Consider the following 6,720-nt stretch of genomic DNA (forward strand, 5'->3'; position numbering starts at 1 on the left):
CCAGTGATGGGAGTCATCCCACCAGGTTTCAGTGATGCCTATGACATCGTATGTGTGGTGCTGTGCTAGGAGTTGGAGTTCGTCTTGCTTATTTCCCATGCTCTGAGCATTAGTGTAAAGACATGTAAGCCCCTGTGACCTCCCCTCGAACTGTTTATTTGGGATTATTGTGCTCTCTGTACTTGGTCCTTGCTGTGTTTGTGCAGCCTTCCGTTTAGCCTTTCGGCGGTTCCCTGTGGTCGTGGGTAATATAGTGTTCGCCAGGCTGTTGTTCCCCTCCCCCAGTGGATCTAGTTTAAAGTGCGCCTGATGAGGTTTGTGAGTCTGTGTGCAAAAAGATGTTTTCCTACTTGTGTGAGATGCACCCCATCGCTTGCCAGTAGTCCATCCTCTTGGAAGAGTAGACCATGATCAAGGAAGCCAAAATGCTCCTCTTGACAGAGCAGTGGTGCATGTCCCATACCAACCTATCCTGCCTGCTATGGAAATGCTGGATGTCTCTGGGCTGCTAGGAAACACAACAGTATTTGTGTTTCTTCCTTCATCCAGGAAAACCCAGGAAATGCCCAGTTCCACCTCCAGGCACAGTTATAAAATGCAGACTATGGCTGCCCTGGAAGCCTGAAGTGTTGATGGGAATGCTTGAGATTATGCCATCATCCTGGCAAAGGTGCATCTATTTCCATTGGGCTGGTATCTCTGGAGGAGCCCCAATGTCTGGTCTTGGACCAGGGCTCAGCTTAGAAATACATTCACAAACCTTAGATGGAGACCATCAGGAAGAGAAGACCACCTTCCCCTCAGTCAAAAATGTCCAGACTCTTGAGGTGCAGGGGGTTGTTGGATTTATTGTCAAGTGAAAGAGGGATGCCAAGAGAGCTGAATTGGGACCCTCGTCAGTAGAGAAAATGGGGATGGTTTAGAGCAGGGTTTGGTCTTTTATGGAGCAAGGAGAGATGACTATCCTTCTCAGAGGAGCTCCAACCAAACATCTTAGTGGTTGCTATCCATGGATCCAAGCCTTCTTCAAGGTCAACCTGTGAAAAGAAGAGACAGTCAGAAACAGTAGGAGGAAATGGGAGAGATTCACAGAATCTCCGTCAAAATTCAGTCCTCCTTCAGTGCTCCCATGTTTGCTATTTCTATTTTTCCAAACATAATGTCATTTCAGACTAAGTTCAGTTATTATCTCCATATACTCATTTTCTATCTCCTTGGTCTTTATTCAGCTACATGGCTAAAAATGTGAAGCAATGAGAAAAAAGCATGTGCAGAGTTTGAGCATGTGCAGAGTTCTGTGCTTCCCTTGCCAATTGCAGCATGCCTTTTGAGAGGATTTGTGGATGTGATTTGGACTCTAATAAGAGCTCCAGAAAACCATCTTGGCCCCTTCTGAAGCCCCCTCAGCTCCCAATGAGCAGAGATTTGGGGACATCGATTTCATGGGACTCCGGGCTCTTGCTCATCCTTTCAACCACTTGTTCCCTGCTCTCCTCCCTCCAATGGGACCCAGGAAAGTGAATGGAGGAAACAAGCCAGAAGCTTCTTGGAGGATCAGGGAACCCTGATTTGGACCCTGGTGGCCATTTTGTCTCTGCTTTCCCCAAAAGGACACATTTTCTCAGGAGCATGTTGGGATTCACATGCTTGGAAGTGTTAAACCAGGGGTCCCCAAACAAAGGCCCTCCAAGGCCATTTACCTGACCCCCGCCCTCAGTTTTAGACTTAGGCTCGCCCAAAGTCTGAAATGACTTGAAGGCACAACAACAACAATCCTACTTGACTATCTCATTGGCCAGAAGCAGGCCCACACTTCCCACTGAAATCCTGATAAGTTTACAGTATGTTGGTTAAAATTGTTTTTATTTTAAAATATTGTATTGTTCTTTCATTTACCAATATTGTAAATGAAATATTGTAAATGAATGATATGGTAATAATATAATATATTGTGTATATATGTAATATTGATAATAATATTATAATGTAATACAATATAATACTTATTTATTTATTGCAGTATTTCTACCCCGCCCTTCTCACCCAATAGGGGACTCAGGGCGGCTAATAATAGTAATAATACAATATAATAATATTGTATATTATAGTAATATTAATTATATATTATATATTAAATGTAATATTACTAATAATATTATGGTATAATGGTATAGTACAATATCTATATATATATATAAAAGAGTGATGGCATCACGGCAGCGGACAAAACAACAAAAGTAAACACCCCCCAACCTCGAAAATTGACATCACAACCCCTCATCCACGCCTCTAGGTTGATACAACAAAAAGAAAAGAAAAATAAAGTCCTAATTAGAGGGAGAGGAATAATTGTTTTTATCCAATTGCTGCCAGTTAGAAGGCTAAGCTCTGCTCACTTGGTCTCCTAGCAACCCACTCAGCCCAGGGGACCCTTAACTACCCTAACTACCACCAATTCCTCAATACTTTATTTCCCATACCACCAGACTTCGCCACAGCAACGCGTGGCCAGGCACAGCTAGTAGTAATATATAATGCTAATATTGTGCTATGCTCATAATATAATATATTGTATGTAGTTGCACATACAACTTGTAAGACGCTCCGAGTCCCCTTCGGGGTAAGAGAGGGTGGGATATAAATGTAGTAAATAAATAAATAAGTAATTGTTGCGGGGGGGGGGGTTTGTTTTGGTTTTTTTTGCACTACAAATAAGACATATGCAGTGAGCATAGGAATTTCTTCAGTTTTTTTTTTCCAAATGATAATTCGCCCCCCCAATAATCTGAGGGGCCATGATTCAGCCCTCCACTTAAAAAGTTTGAGGACCCCTGTGTTAAAGGGTCTGTAGCTCTCACTTTCCATCCCATGACCCCTGCATCCCCCTCTTAAATGATCCCAGGGAGAAGGTTGCACTGAAAATCCAGCATCCCTGTGGAATGTGAGTGGTCTTGGAAGGACAACCATGCTTAATACCAAAGAGTCCAGAATGTTTCCCACTGGGCACTAAGGTTAGATAGGGTTGGAGCGACCTCAATTTTCCCCTCTGTGATCGAAACTGATAGTCTAAGTGATGTTTCCCACCTCTCCTGCTTCTCTCTCTCTGTCCTACCCTAAAATGAAGCTAGATGTTGTAGCCCAGCCATTTGTGTGACTCCTTCTCACCAAGCACCACACAGTGTAAAGGCAATCCACAGTAAAAATAGTTTATTAAGAGAAGAGTATATAATGAAAACGCAGGCTAAAAATCCTGAAGCAAATAGCTAACAGGTAATTCAGAATAATCAGCATAAACAGGAACCAAGGAGCATCTAATATCCAGACTTCACGGGTATTTCCAGAATAACACAGAGATATAATCCAAAGATATAAAACATGAACAGGAACATTAATCTAAAGGTTTGGAAACATGAACAGGACAACAATTCCTAGCCTTAAAACAAGAATTCAGAATTTTACTCCAAGACACAGGCACAACTTGACCCATGAAAATCCAATGTTGCTCTCACAATGACTGTTGTTTCAGAGCGCTTAAGAACCTAACTCTAATGCATAATAGCACTCTTTCTCACACCTGGACCATCTTTATCTCTCAGTTTCTGGGAAAAACCTAGTTGCCTCTTCTTCGTACTATCTCTACAAACTCATCTGCCTTGGTCAGACCACACCTGGAAAACTGTGTCCAGTTCTGGGCACCACAGTTGAAGGGAGATGTTGACAAGCTGGAAAGCGTCCAGAGGAGGGTGACTAAAATGATCAAAGGTCTGGAGAACAAGCCCTATGAGGAGCGGCTGAAAGAGCTGGGCATGTTTAGCCTGCAGAAGAGAAGGCTGAGAGGAGACATGATAGCCAGGTACAAATACGTGAGGGGAAGTCATAGGGAAGAGGGAGGGAGCTTGTTTTCTGCTGCCCTGCAGACTAGGACGCAAGGGAACAATGGCTTCAAACTACAGGAAAGGAGATTCCACCTGAACATCAGGAAGAACTTCCTCACTGTGAGAAGGGCTGTTCGACAGTGGAACTCTCTCCCCGGGGCTGTGGTGGAGGCTCCTTCTTTGGAGGCTTTTAAGCAGAGGCTGGATGGCCATCTGTCGGGGGTGCTTTGAATGCGATTTCCTGCTTCTTAGCAGGGGGTTGGACTGGATGGCCCATGAGGTCTCTTTCAACTCTACTATTCTATGATTCTATGATTCTATCTCTCCTCCGCATTCCTTTCCCAATCGATCCCTGGCAGATTCCCATGAGAACTACTTTCTGTTTTCATAACATCATGAGAAACACTGTCTTTTCCCCTCAATTCCATTCTCACTACAGAATTACCATCATCTAAGGGAACTTCCTGAGACCCCACCAAAAGGTCCTCCTCCTTATTCTTGTCCTCAGAGGTTTCACAGACCTCAACACTAGATTAGATCATCCACCCTGAGCATCTTTCTTCTCAGGTTAACCGCTATTGCAAGACCAGACATACTGGCCATCTAGAAATGCCGGTGCAGCAGAAATGGACTCACCAAAGGCAGGGTCAAGACAGGATCTTGAGCACTCCCGTAAGCAACACTTCTGGTCCCCAGGTCATTCATCATCTGTCAAACAATGTGCTGCACTAAGTCCAGCTGCATCTGAAGGTGGAACTGGATCTAACTCTCGTTTTCCTGGAAGAAAGAACAAACCCAAAATGTGTTAGCTGTGTCACGCAAATGCCCTTGCTCCTTCCAGCAACCCAGAGAGTCCCGGCATTTCCAGGATTGGCATGGAAGGTCTACACAAGGGCATCATTGTGTGCTCTTCCTCTTCCTAGAAGATTCCTTGTGCTGAGGGCACACAAGTTCTTGCGGTTTGGCTCCATTGGCTTGTCCCAGTTCTTCTATCTCACTATTAGGATCCTGCCAATGGAACTAAACTCACAGGCAGGCAAACATTGCAGGGGGACTGTCACTATTACACAATGCTGTGAGCAGAGGCGGTTCAACCACCAGGCCAACTAGGCAGTTGCCTGTGGCGCCATCTTGTTGGGGGCGCCATCGAGGCAACTCCTGTCTCCTGTGGCCTGCCTTTGCAAGGTATTGAACTGCTTTTTCTGTTGATTTGTTGTAAAACATGATGTTTTAGTGCTTAATTTGTAAAATCTTAATGTAATTTGATGTTTAATGGGCTTTTCCTTAATCCTTCCTTATTATCAAACATTTTTGCTTATCCAACACTTTTATTTTTCAGTGATTGGTTGGGGGGGGGGGGCACCAAAATTCTGTTTGCCTACATTTGAAAAATACCTAGGGCCGGCTCTGGCTGTGAGTATCCCACTGCTGGTTCTCATGATTCCCCCCTCTCTTGCTAAGTGTGAGCAAAGCCCATCAATATCTTCCCATCCAACTTTGTTTTTTGGTGATATGGCCCTTCTGCTTCTGTGCAAGCATGATAGCAATAATTTGATATCGGGATGGGATTGCATTATAAGGAACCAGATTGGCTCTTTTTGACACCCAGGATACAACAGTAGGACTGGCTAGTGAGACCTCTTGACTGGGCCCTCTAAAGCAGTGGTTCTCAACCTGTGGGTCCCCAGGTATTTTGGCCTACAACTCCCAGAAATCCCAGCCAGTTTACCAGCTGTTAAGATTTCTGAGTGTTGTAGGCCAAAACACCTGGGGATCCACAGGCTGAGAATTATTTATTTATTTGCAGTATTTATATTCCACCCTTCTCACCCCAAAAGGGTCACATTATACACACATAGGGCAAACATTCAATGCCCATAAACACATCAAACAGAGGCCGAGACAGACAGACGCAGAGGCAAGTTAACCTTCTCCTGAGGGGATGTTCGATTCTGGCCACAGGGGGGAGCAGCTGCTTTATCATCCACTCTGACGGCACTTCCTCATTCCAGGTCGTAAATTAGTTAAACTTGCCTCCCCACTTTTTTTTATAAGTGATACCTTATTTCCTGCTTGATAGATGCAACTATCTTTCGGGTTGCTAGGTCAGCAACGAGCAGGGACTATTTTTTATTTTTAATTGACAGGTGCTCACCCCACCACGGCCTCGAACTTATGACCTCATGGTCAGAGTGATTTATTGCAGCTGCTCAACAGCCTGCGCCACAGCCCGGCCCTTCTCTAAACACTTCTGGGTTGGTCACCTCCCAGACCTCCTTCTTTTCTGCAATATTCTGGTCTGATTTCTACATCTGGATGAATCTAAAGGGTCACATGAAGGAAGAATGCCTTATGTGGAATGGGATCACAGATGCCTTCAAGATACCACTCACCTTTCATGGAGGGATATGCAGCCCCGAGGGCCAGGAGAGCAAGGGGGAAAGTGAGGCCACCTGAGGGATTCATGGAGAGGCAGAAGTGAGGGAGGTTCCTGATCTTACCTCCTTTATATTCACTTCCAGAAGAAGTTCAGCAACCTAACTGCTGGAATCTGATAATGGAACACTGCACAGAGACTGCCCTGGGGAATGGTCTTCTCGGGTGATAAATACTGATGAGACAACCAGTGAGTGGGAGCAGGAACCATGATGTCCTGCCCAATGAGCAAAACCAAAAAATTTAAAGGGGACATGATGGTGATATGAATTATCCGAAGTTTTGCTTCAGAGATTTGCAAGCACCTTAGCAAAAGCTGCAATCCAACAGAAGGTTTCTCCAAATGAACTGTCCTGAATAAGGCAGGGGAAGGGCAAGGGCAAGACTCCTGTGCCAGTCAGAGGAGGAG

At 44.7% G+C, this 6,720-nt stretch overlaps 1 long non-coding RNA gene across 2 annotated transcripts; it reads right to left on the reverse strand.

Annotated features, from left to right (window-relative positions):
* Nucleotides 1-822: 822 nt before the first annotated feature.
* LOC103280497 (uncharacterized) lies at nucleotides 823-6,512 on the reverse strand. Of its 2 annotated transcripts, none has more exons than XR_507382.3 (3): nucleotides 6,377-6,512; nucleotides 4,512-4,652; nucleotides 823-1,037 (listed from the first exon to the last, which is right to left on the reverse strand). It is a non-coding gene; the product is annotated as an uncharacterized LOC103280497 (long non-coding RNA). The 2 variants fall into 2 exon arrangements; XR_010005684.1 differs by lacking the exon at nucleotides 6,377-6,512 and adding an exon at nucleotides 6,269-6,370.
* Nucleotides 6,513-6,720: the final 208 nt, after the last annotated feature.

Source organism: Anolis carolinensis, chromosome 4 (genome assembly GCF_035594765.1).
Source record: "Anolis carolinensis isolate JA03-04 chromosome 4, rAnoCar3.1.pri, whole genome shotgun sequence".
NCBI classification, from domain to species: Eukaryota; Metazoa; Chordata; class Lepidosauria; order Squamata; family Dactyloidae; genus Anolis; species Anolis carolinensis.